At 47.5% G+C, this 13,674-nt stretch overlaps 1 protein-coding gene across 2 annotated transcripts in view; it reads left to right on the forward strand.

Annotated features, from left to right (window-relative positions):
• Window positions 1-1,321: 1,321 nt before the first annotated feature.
• PRRC2A (proline rich coiled-coil 2A) overlaps window positions 1,322-13,674 on the forward strand; it is a 38,119-nt gene continuing 25,766 nt past the window's right edge. The window contains exon 1 of one of the 2 annotated variants that reach the window (XM_069943901.1): window positions 1,322-1,510. The gene's annotated coding sequence lies outside the window, so the exon portion shown is untranslated. The remainder of the gene's footprint in view (window positions 1,511-13,674) is intronic. The other variant, XM_069943900.1, reaches the window with a different exon arrangement.

Below are 13,674 nucleotides of genomic sequence, written 5' to 3' on the forward strand. Positions count from 1 at the left end.
CTGTGCTGAGATGCAGTGGTCGTGTGGACATGACACTAATAGTCATCAACCACAACTAAAGCCATGTGTGGTAATGCTGCAACCCAATTTCTTTATTCAAGTGACCTCAACCACCCTGTGTGACAGCAACCATAAAGCGTATCAATGCCACCTAGTACAAAAAGAGGCCACAGTACACGACCAGGTGGATAGAACCATCACTATGTAGTGCTCTGGTCTCTTTATTCCCAAGACTGGGACACTTTCGAGAATCGGCCATATCGCTGGTTCTACTACAAACTTGCAATGTGTGATCTATCATAGACAGCAGGAACATGATAGACAGCAGGAACAGCTCTCCGGAGGTATCAGAGGTAGGCCTTCACTCCTCATATATAGCTATGAGCCTTGGCAGCCACTATCTTGTTAGCCGTTCACCAGTTGTCTTTCCTTAGAGCGCTTTTGGTTGGTACTAACCACTATATACCCCCAAGAACCACTGGGGGCATAGGCCCATATGCCATTCTTACCATAGAAGTAGCAGGCCCACCCTGCCAACCTGTACGGACATGTTTATGTCAGTGTCAGAGGAGATGGAACGCCTATGGGTATCAGAGAGCGCTATAGAATCTTCCGCTTCATCACTAATGTCTGTAAGAGTGATGCACTGGTCGGGGCTGGATGTTATACACCTGTAGCAATGGGACTAAATGAAACGCCATAATTCAATGACTATGTTCAACATTCTAATATCAATATATTTGGTGAGACTTAAAGGGGTTATCCAGCGCTACAAAAACATGGCCACTTTCCCCCCTCTCTTGTCTCCAGTTCAGGTGTGGTTTGCAATTAAGCTCTATTTACTTCAATGGAACTGAGTTCCAAACCCCACCCAATCTGGAGACAAGAGAGAGGAAAAAGTGGCCATGTTTTTGTAGCGCTGGATAACCCCTTTAAGAGGGTCTGCAGAAGCCTAGTACTAACTGTGCTCCATAGCATATATGTTATCATTAAAGAGACACAATATGGTTCCTGAGCATCAATATCACATCCATATCCATCTAAAGATGCTCTGCCAGCACCAGGGCCCATGCTACAGCTATGTGTGGGAAACACAAAGATGGCCGACTCAGCATCACGAAGCCAAGCATCAAATCTGCGTTCCAAACCTCGTTGTGGGTAATACACGTTTCATGACAACAATAACGCTGATTGGGTAAGAAACGCCTTACTGCTGTTCTATTGGCTTACAGTTAATAAACGCCCCGCCCATTAGTTGACGCCGTCCAACCAGCGTTGGGGAAGGGCCTGGCCCCGCCCTCCCAATCAGAAGGCCTGGAATGCTGTGACGTTCAGAGCAACGGTCTGCGGGCCTCCTTCCTCCATCTTGTCATTAGTCCCCCTCCCCCATCGAGCTACAAGGCAAAACAGGGGGGGAATAGACAATCCGCCGCCATCCTCCTCCCGGCAGCCTTTCCCCATCCCGAAAAGCCGCTCATCGGAACCCCCTCACCCGGCGCGTCGAGCCCAGGTGGGTATGGGGTCCGGGGGAGTAGCATGGTCGCTGTCCATCCGAGTCAGTGCTGCTTGTTGTAGTCGTACGAGACGTAGTGTCGCCATTTTGTTTTCCGTTCAGTCCGCTCCGTCCTCAGAGCCCGTCAGAGCATCCTGATCCCGGGCTGTGCGGGGCCCCCACCCCCTGAGCCCCGGGCCCCTGGCTGTGTGCGCCCCGGGGCCCGTCTGCCCCTCCCCCACCCTCCCTCCATCCCTGCTGGCCCCTGTGGTCCCTCCCCCTGGGGCCCCTCATACATAATAATAGTGAGACAGGGTTATGGCCGCCGCTCGTCTCCTCATCCGCCGCTTCTTGTCCCACCATCCCCTGTACATGGCGATAATCACCGGTTACCGGGCACCATCCTGTATACACCGGGCATATTACCGTATATACTGGGCACCATCCTGTATACACCGGGCATATTACCGTATATACTGGGCACCATCCTGTATACACTGGGCACAATACCGTATATACCGGGCACCATCCTGTATACACCGGGCATATTACCGTATATACTGGGCACCATCCTGTATACACCGGGCATATTACCGTATATACTGACACCGGGCACAATATCGTATACACTGGGCATATTACTGTATATACTGGGCACCATCCTGTATACACTGGGCATATTACCGTATATACTGGGCACCATCCTGTATACACTGGGCATATTACCGTATATACTGGGCACCATCCTGTATACACTGGGCATATTACCGTATATACTGGGCACCATCCTGTATACACCGGGCATATTACCGAATATACTGACACCGGGCACAATATCGTATACACCGGGCATATTACCGTATATACTGACACCGGGCACCATCCTGTATACACCGGGCATATTACCGTATATACTGGGCACCATCCTGTATACCGGGCACAATACCGTATATACCGGGCATATTACTGTATATACTGGGCACCATCCTGTATACATCGGGCATATTACCGTATATACTGGGCACCATCCTGTATACCGGGCACAATACCGTATATACTGGGCACCATCCTGTATACCGGGCACAATACCGTATATACCGGGCATATTACTGTATATACTGGGCACCATCCTGTATACATCGGGCATATTACTGTATATACTGGGCACCATCCTGTATACATCGGGCATATTACCGTATATACTGGGCACCATCCTGTATACCGGGCACAATACCGTATATACCGGGCATATTACTGTATATACTGGGCACCATCCTGTATACATTGGGCATATTACCGTATATACTGACACCGGGCACAATATCGTATACACCGGGCATATTACCGTATATACTGACACCGGGCACCATCCTGTATACACCGGGCATATTACCGTATATACTGGGCACCATCCTGTATACCAGGCACAATACCGTATATACCGGGCATATTACTGTATATACTGGGCACCATCCTGTATACATCGGGCATATTACCGTATATACTGGGCACCATCCTGTATACCGGGCACAATACCGTATATACTGGGCACCATCCTGTATACCGGGCACAATACCGTATATACCGGGCATATTACTGTATATACTGGGCACCATCCTGTATACATCGGGCATATTACCGTATATACTGGGCACCATCCTGTATACCGGGCACAATACCGTATATACTGGGCACCATCCTGTATACCGGGCACAATACCGTATATACCGGGCATATTACTGTATATACTGGGCACCATCCTGTATACATCGGGCATATTACCGTATATACTGACACCGGGCACAATATCGTATACACTGGGCATATTACCGTATATACTGACACTGGGCACAATATCGCATACACTGGGCACAATACCGTATATACCGGGCACCATCCTGTATACACTGGGCATATTACCGTATATACCGGGCACCATCCTGTATACACTGGGCATATTACCGTATATACTGGGCACCATCCTGTATACACCGGGCATATTACCGTATATACTGGGCACCATCCTGTATACACCGGGCATATTACCGTATATACTGACACCGGGCACAATATCGTATACACTGGGCATATTACCGTATATACTGACACTGGGCACAATATCGCATACACTGGGCACAATACCGTATATACCGGGCACCATCCTGTATACACTGGGCATATTACCGTATATACCGGGCACCATCCTGTATACACTGGGCATATTACCGTATATACTGGGCACCATCCTGTATACACCAGGCATAATACTGTATATACTGGGCACCATCCTGTATACACTGGGCATATTACCGTATATACTGGGCACCATCCTGTATACACCAGGCATAATACTGTATATACTGGGCACCATCCTGTATACACCGGGCATAATACCGTATATACTGGGCACCATCCTCTATACACCGGGCATAATACCATATATACTGACACCGGGCACAATATCGCATACACTGGGCACAATACCGTATATACCGGGCACCATCCTGTATACACCGGGCATATTACCGTATATACCGGGCACCATCCTGTATACACCGGGCACAATACCGTATATACTGGGCACCATCCTGTATACACCGGGCATATTACCGTATATACCGGGCACCATCCTGTATACACCGGGCACAATACCGTATACACCGGGCACAATACCGTATATACTGGGCACCATCCTGTATACACCGGGCATATTACCGTATATACCGGGCACCATCCTGTATACACCGGGCACAATATCGCATACACTGGGCACAATACCGTATATACCGGGCACCATCCTCTATACACCGGGCACAATACCGTATATACCGGGCACCATGCTGTATACACTGGGCATATTACCGTATATACTGGGCACCATCCTGTATACATCGGGCATATTACTGTATATACCGGGCACCATCCTCTATACACCGGGCACAATACCGTATATACGGGCACCATCCTGTATACACCGGGCACAATACCGTATATACTGGGCACCATCCTGTATACACCGGGCACAATGGCGTATATATACTGATACCAAGCACAATACCGTATATACTGGGCACCATCCTGTATACACCGGGCACAATGCTGTATATACTGGGCACCATCCTGTATACACCGGGCACAATGCTGTATATACTGGGCACCATCCTGTATACACTGATACCAAGCACAATACTGTATATATTGATACTAAGAACAATATCGTATACACCGGGCACAATGCTGTATATACTGGGCACCATCCTGTATACACTGATACCAAGCACAATACTGTATATATTGATACTAAGAACAATATCGTATACACCGGGCACAATGCTGTATATACTGGGCACCATCCTGTATACACTGATACCAAGCACAATACTGTATATATTGATACTAAGAACAATATCGTATACACCGGGCACAATAACGTATATACCGGGCACCATCTTGTATACATCAGGCACAATACTGTATATACCGGGCACCATACTGTATATACTAATACTAAGCACAATACTGTATACACCGGACACAATACCATGTATACTGCGCACAATACTGTATACATCAGGTATAATACAGTATATACCGGGCATAATACGTATACACTGGGCACCATCCTGTATATACATTGTAACATACATTGTATACACTGTAACATATACATTGTATACACTGTAACATACATTGTATACCTGGCATTGTACACGCTGTGCTGTCTAAACCATTTCCTCACCTGTCACTGACCGGCATCTACTGATTGTGCCCAAAATTTACAGATGCACGCATTACATTTCCTGCCACTCACAGAACTACAACCCCCAGCGTGCTCTGACACTGTGCCACTCACAGAACTACAACCCCCAGCGTGCTCTGACACTGTGCCACTCACAGAACTACAACCCCCAGCGTGCTCTGACACTGTGCCACTCACAGAACTACAACCCCCAGCTTGCTCTGACACTGTGCCACTCACAGAACTACAACCCCCAGCTTGCTCTGACACTGTGCCACTCACAGAACTACAACCCCCAGCGTGCTCTGACACTGTGCCACTCACTGAACTACAACCCCCAGCGTGCTCTGACACTGTGCCACTCACAGAACTACAACCCCCAGTGTGACAGATTGATCCATTTCCAGGAGGAGTAACAGAGGAGGAGCGGGAATGTCTGGTTGATATTGTACTCCTACATTTCCAGGAGGAGCAGCAGAGGATACAATGTTACCCTGTACAGTCTAACACAGTGAACTCTGATTGGATCCTATAGACACACCCCATGGATAAGGGGGCGGTAACATCTGGTTATGATGGTCAGGTTGTTGTTCTCTGGTAGCAGCCAGTGTCTGTCTCTCATGCTCTGTAGGGGTGATTGTTGGTGGCCGCTGCACGGCGTCTTTGGTGTTGTAGATATTGGTTTGTCACTGTCACTACTTGGATGGCGATTCCACCTGTCAGTCACCAGCATTGGCCGATAGCGCCCCCTGTCTGGATTAGGCGGCTTCTGCTGTACCAGGTCTCTATGCTACCTATCTGCCATCAGTTTGTTCAGTCCTTCCTCTTCCTTGAGTTGTGATTCCCTGGAGAAGTCTGGAGCGCGGCTCTGAGGTCTCCGAGGACCGGCTCATACTGGACTCTCCAGACCATATGAATAGGAGGGGAATGGACCGGATTCACTACAGATGCCCTCCTCTCTCCACCTGACCTCCGGAACGTTGTTGTTGTTTTTTTTTTGCAGAAATCAATAGTCCAGGCGATTTTAAGAAACTTTGTAATTGGGTTTATTAGGCAAATATGCCATTATCTGCCTTCACAAAGACTCCCCCCCCCCCCCCCCCCTCTCTCTCTCACTCACTGCTCATTATCAGGAAGTCTCGACTCTTTTACATTAGGCGAGCCCTGTGTAACCTATGGAGAGGGGAGGGGAGGGAGATTAGTCGCCAGCAGAGAACAAAGGATTACACAGCGGGAAATGTGTGAAAGCCGCTGATCAGAGAGGTCAGCGCTGACTTCAGAGGAGATAGCCCGGTGATGTAGTTGTAAACTAACTCTTTGTTGTCCTGTTTTGGTGCCTCATCTCCCTCCACCCCTCCCCCCCCCCCCCCAATAGAAAACCATGAAGACGGGGGGGGGGGGGGGGGGGGCGGCTTCAAACTGCTTTTTCATGATAACATTGGGCTAATAAACCCAATTACAAAGCTTATTAAAATCGCCTGTAATGATTTCTGGAAAAATAATTAAAGGACAGGTACACTTTAAAGTGACTGTACCACCAGGCCCAGGCTGAAGCACTGGAGGCGGCCGACCCCCCCCCTTAGTGGGAAGAAACCCCAGCCCCTCCATGACATGACTCCATTAGAATCAATGGAACCCTATCATAGGGCGGAGGGGGTTTCCTCCCACTAAGGGGGGGTCGGCCGCCTCCAGTGCTTCAGACTGGGCCTGGTGGTACAGTCACTTTAAAGGACAACTCCGCCGAAAAAATTTTTAAGCTTATTTAACACACATTACAAAGTTATATAACTTTGTAATGTGGTTAAATACCCGGTCTGGCCCCCTTCCCCCACTTTTGGACCCCCGACCCCCCCGCCCGGAAGTTAAAGAACATATACATTACCTATTACGATTGTCACGGTCCTCTTCTCCTGGGCGGCATCTGGTGACGACGACGTCAGAGCCGGGGGGCGGTCCGGGTCTTCTTCCTCCTCGGCGTCTTCATAGAGAGTGAATGGGACGGAAAAGGCTGCTGGTGCACATGCGCACCAGCAGCCTTTTCATTGGCTGGAGCGCATCACATGGCTTCCAGCTTGCTCAGCCCTGATTGGCTGAGGTTGCTGGAAGCCATGTGATGCGCTCCAGCCAATGAAAAGGCTGCCGGTGCGCAAGAGCACTGGCAGCCTTTTCCATCCCCAGGACCCGGAAGTCAGAGACATCGCTGGACGGCGGTGACAGTGAGGCGGACGGCGGGCGAATGGAGTGGCGATCATCACCGGAGGGATGGTGAGTATGGTGTCTGTGGGGTTTTTTTTGGGGGGGGGGGGGGTCCCGCCGGAGTTGTCCTTTAAGCTTTGTGTTGTTCCGTCCCTCTGTTATTCATCTTGAAATTTCACAACTGGGTTTTACCCTTCTTCCCCCTTGTTGCACCTGATTGACAATAAGTCCATGCATTTCCAGGAGGAGTAACAGAGGATACTGTGTTTCCTGTCAGCTCTCATTGGACAGTAACATCCAGTTGTCGGTTTATGAAGACTTTTTTGGGGAGGAGTAACAGAGGACGCTGAGTGTTCTTGATTGTGATTGGTTGGTGTCCTGTAGACACGCCTCATTGTCGGCTAGGAGTTACCTAATTCCCTTACCAATAAGATGTGTCTATAGGATGCCGGCCGGTCAGTCAGTTACTCCTCCTGGAAATATTTGAATACATTGACAGCTGGGGGTTACCCTTGCCTTACAGATGTATGGAGATGGTGCCGGGTTGTGTAAGAACACACAGTACCCGATACACCTCCTGAAAATATGACGTACATCGTGTACATACCTATAGTGACACTGTGAGCTCCAGCAGCTTCGGTAATATTGCTCTATATTTCGGGCTGGCCCCGCCTTCTTCAGAATGATTGACAGTCAGCTCAGTGAGTGTAGCCTCCGTGTGCTGGACGCTGCACCCTCTCCCCAGTCATTGACCCTATGTCCAGGGAATGGATGTGCTGCGCTTCTATCTTCTTCCTTGCTGTTTCCTCTCTGTTGGCCTTAAAGGGTTTTCCACTCAGACATAACATGTGATACGTTGCTGCCCATAGTGAGACTAACATTTCCTTCCATACTTGTTATATATTTAGCCTCCTTCCTCCAGTTCTCAGCTGCTGCTTTCTGCTGAAGACACAAAAATCTCTGTGTGAGCTTTTCTCTCTGTTTCCCCCTCCCTTCTTAGACGGCTGATGTAAACAAGTCTCTGACTGGCTTTATCTGCAACATTGTAGCTTCTTTGTAATGCTGGGAGGGATAACCACAGTGAGTTCATTAGCTATATGACCTCAGAATACAAAAAAGCTACAATGTTGCAGATAAAGCCTGCCAGGGACTTGTTTACATCAGTTGTCTCAGAAGGGAGGGGGAGACAGAGAAAAAAGCTCACACACAGATTTTTGTGTCTTCAGCAGAAAGCAGCAGCTCAGAACTGGGGGAAGGAGACTGAATGGATAATAACAAGTATGGAAGGAATTGTTAAGTCTCACCATGGGCAGCAACATATCAAATGTTATGGTTGAGTAGAATCCCCCTTTAATGGGTTATTCCAACTATTTAGGCCTTACTCACGTGTTCAGTAGTTCTTCAGAACTGTGTGTCAGGAATGCATCCCTAATCCGTATTTTTTTTGCGGATCCGCAAGAAATTGGCAGATAATATTTAAATAAGGGGGATCTGTATTATTTGCTGACGTTAGCAACAATCAGACGTCTAAGGGAGAATCTGTGCAATTACGGCCTGTACAAGGAGGTTTTTTTGTGGCACAGGATTGCGGATCCATAATACTACGGACAGTGTGACTAGCCCAATAGAAATCAATGTGTCCATAAATTATGGAAGGTGCGACTATGGCCTCATTCACACGGCACTGTATTTCTGCACTTTACCTTCTTTTTTTTTCTTTTTTTTTCTGCAATTTTCAATCCGTAATCTGCATAAATGTATCCGTACGGCATCTGTGGTATCATCCATATTTTTATGTGGATCTGTAGAAGCAGAAAGCAGGAAAAAGGAGGAATGGTCAAAATGATGACGCTAGCTAGTATAGCAGATCTGTGTGCAAAATATATAGGTTTCAATTATGGTGTCCTTGCGCTGCAGGTATAATCCTCACTAGGACATGTTTTTTGAATATGATAATACTCTCTCATCTGGGCCATGGAGTGTGATCATACTCTCTCTGATCTGGGCCATGCAGTATGATGATACTCTCTCTGATCTGTTCCATGCAGTATGATGATACTCTCTCTCTCTCCCTCTCTCTCTCTCTCTCTCTCTCTCTCTCTCTCTCTCTGATCTGGGCCATGCAGTTTGATGATACTCTCTTATCTGGGCCATGGAGTATGATGATACTTTCTCTCTCTGATATGTTCCATGCAGTATGATGATACTCTCTCTCTGATCTGGGCCATGCAGTATGATGATACTCTCTCTTATCTGGGCCATGGAGTGTGATGATACACTCTCTCTCTGATCTGGGCCATGCAGTATGATGATACTCTCTCTCTCTGATCGGGGCCATGCAGTATGATGATACGCTCTCTGATCTGTTCCATGCAGTATGATGATACTCTCTCTCTGATCTGGGCCATGCAGTATGATGATACTCTCTCTCTCTGATCTGGGCCATGGAGTATGATGATACGCTCTCTGATCTGTCCAAGCAGTATGATGATACTCTCTCTCTCTGATCTGGGCCATGCAGTATGATGATACTCTCTCTTATCTGGGCCATGGAGTATGATGATACTCTCTGATCTAGGCCATGCAGTATGATGATACTCTCTCTCTTATCTGGGCCATGGAGTATGATGATACTCTCTCTGATCTAGGCCATGCAGTATGATGATACTCTCTCTGATCGGGGCCATGCAGTATGATGATACTCTCTCTCTGATCGGGGCCATGCAGTATGATGATACGCTCTCTCTCTGATCTAGGCCATGCAGTATGATGATACTCTCTCTCTGATCGGGGCCATGCAGTATGATGATACGCTCTCTGATCTGTTCCATGCAGTATGATGATACTCTCTCTCTCTGATCTGGGCCATGCAGTATGATGATTCTCTCTGATCAGGGCCACGGAGTATGATGATACTCTCTCTCTCTCTCTGATCTGTTCCATGCAGTATGATGATTCTCTCTGATCTGGGCCATGCAGTATGATGATACTTACTCTCTCTCTCTCTCATCTGTTCCATGCAGTATGATGATACTCTCTCTCTGATCTGGGCCATGCAGTATGATGATACTCTCTCTCTCTGATCTGTTCCATGCAGTATGATGATACTCTCTCTCTTATCTGGGCCATGCAGTATGATGATTATCTCTCTCACTCTCTCTCTCTCTCTGATCTGGGCCATGCAGTATGATGATACTCTCTCTCTGATCTGGGCCATGCAGTATGATGATACGCTCTCTGATCTGTTCCATGCAGTATGATGATACTCTGTCTTATCTGGGCCATGGAGTATGATGATTATCTCTCTCTCTCACTCACTATCTCTCTCTCTCTCTCTCTGATCTGGGCCATGCAGTATGATGATAGTCTCTCTCTCTCTCTCTGATCTGGGCCATGCAGTATGATGATACTTACTCTCTCTCTCTCTCTGATCTGGGCCATGCAGTATGATGATACTCTCTCTCTGATCTGGGCCATGCAGTATGATGATACTCTCTCTCTCTCTGATCTGGGCCATGCAGTATGATGATTCTCTCTCTGATCTGGGCCATGCAGTATGATGATACTCTCTCTCTCTCTCTGATCTGGGCCATGCAGTATGATGATACGCTCTCTGATCTGGGCCATGGAGTATGATGATACTCTCTCTCTCTCTCTGATCTGGGCCATGCAGTATGATGATACTCTCTCTTATCTGGGCCATGGAGTATGATGATACTCTCTCTCTCTTATCTGGGCCATGCAGTATGATGATACTCTCTCTCTCTGATCTGGGCCATGCAGTATGATGATACTCTCTCTCTCTGATCTGTTCCATGCAGTATGATGATACTCTCTCTCTGATCTGTTCCATGCAGTATGATGATACTCTCTCTCTTATCTGGGCCATGGAGTATGATGATTATCTCTCTCTCTTATCTGGGCCATGGAGTATGATGATTATCTCTCTCTCTTATCTGGGCCATGGAGTATGATGATTATCTCTCTCTCTTATCTGGGCCATGGAGTATGATGATTATCTCTCTCTCTGATCTGGGCCATGCAGTATGATGATACTTTCTCTCTGATCTGTTCCATGCAGTATGATGATACTCTCTCTCTCTGATCTGTTCCATGCAGTATGATGATACTCTCTCTCTCTGATCTGTTCCATGCAGTATGATGATACTCTCTCTCTTATCTGGGCCATGGAGTATGATGATACTCACTCTCTCTCTCTCTCTCTGATCTGGGCCATGCAGTATGATGATACTCACTCTCTCTCTCTCTCTCTGATCTGGGCCATGGAGTATGATGATACTTACTCTCTCTCTCTCTCTCTCTGATCTGGGCCATGCAGTATGATGATAGTCTCTCTCTCTCTCTGATCTGGGCCATGCAGTATGATGATACTCTCTCTCTGATCTGGGCCATGCAGTATGATGATACTCTCTCTCTCTGATCTGGGCCATGCAGTATGATGATTCTCTCTCTCTCTCTCTGATCTGGGCCATGCAGTATGATGATACGCTCTCTGATCTGGGCCATGCAGTATGATGATTCTCTCTCTGATCTGGGCCATGCAGTATGATGATTATCTCTCTCTCTCACTCTCTCTCTCTCTGATCTGGGCCATGCAGTATGATGATACTCTCTCTCTGATCTGGGCCATGCAGTTTGATGATACTCTCTTATCTGGGCCATGGAGTATGATGATACTTTCTCTCTCTGATATGTTCCATGCAGTATGATGATACTCTCTCTCTGATCTGGGCCATGCAGTATGATGATACTCTCTCTTATCTGGGCCATGGAGTGTGATGATACACTCTCTCTCTGATCTGGGCCATGCAGTATGATGATACTCTCTCTCTCTGATCGGGGCCATGCAGTATGATGATACGCTCTCTGATCTGTTCCATGCAGTATGATGATACTCTCTCTCTGATCTGGGCCATGCAGTATGATGATACTCTCTCTCTGATCTGGGCCATGCAGTATGATGATACTCTCTCTTATCTGGGCCATGGAGTATGATGATACTCTCTCTGATCTAGGCCATGCAGTATGATGATACTCTCTCTCTTATCTGGGCCATGGAGTATGATGATACTCTCTCTGATCTAGGCCATGCAGTATGATGATACTCTCTCTCTGATCGGGGCCATGCAGTATGATGATACGCTCTCTGATCTGTTCCATGCAGTATGATGATACTCTCTCTCTCTGATCTGGGCCATGCAGTATGATGATACTCTCTCTCTGATCGGGGCCATGCAGTATGATGATACGCTCTCTGATCTGTTCCATGCAGTATGATGATACTCTCTCTCTCTGATCTGGGCCATGCAGTATGATGATACTCTCTCTCTCTCTGATCTGGGCCATGCAGTATGATGATTCTCTCTGATCAGGGCCACGGAGTATGATGATACTCTCTCTCTCTCTCTGATCTGTTCCATGCAGTATGATGATTCTCTCTGATCTGGGCCATGCAGTATGATGATACTTACTTACTCTCTCTCTCTCTCATCTGTTCCATGCAGTATGATGATACTCTCTCTCTGATCGGGGCCATGCAGTATGATGATACTCTCTCTCTCTGATCTGTTCCATGCAGTATGATGATACTCTCTCTCTTATCTGGGCCATGCAGTATGATGATTATCTCTCTCTCTCACTCTCTCTCTCTCTCTCTCTCTCTCTCTCATCTGGGCCATGCAGTATGATGATACTCTCTCTCTGATCTGGGCCATGCAGTATGATGATACGCTCTCTGATCTGTTCCATGCAGTATGATGATACTCTGTCTTATCTGGGCCATGGAGTATGATGATTATCTCTCTCTCTCACTCACTATCTCTCTCTCTCTCTCTGATCTGGGCCATGCAGTATGATGATAGTCTCTCTCTCTCTCTGATCTGGGCCATGCAGTATGATGATACTTACTCTCTCTCTCTCTCTCTCTCTGATCTGGGCCATGCAGTATGATGATACTCTCTCTCTGATCTGGGCCATGCAGTATGATGATACTCTCTCTCTCTCTGATCTGGGCCATGCAGTATGATGATTCTCTCTCTCTCTCTCTCTCTGATCTGGGCCATGCAGTATGATGATTCTCTCTCTGATCTGGGCCATGCAGTATGATGATACTCTCTCTCTCTCTGATCTGGGCCATGCAGTATGATGATACGCTCTCTGATCTGGGCCATGGAGTATGATGATACTCTCTCTCTCTCTGATCTGGGCCATGCAGTATGATGATACT

This window comes from Dendropsophus ebraccatus, chromosome 10 (genome assembly GCF_027789765.1).
Source record: "Dendropsophus ebraccatus isolate aDenEbr1 chromosome 10, aDenEbr1.pat, whole genome shotgun sequence".
In the NCBI taxonomy this organism is placed as follows: domain Eukaryota; kingdom Metazoa; phylum Chordata; class Amphibia; order Anura; family Hylidae; genus Dendropsophus; species Dendropsophus ebraccatus.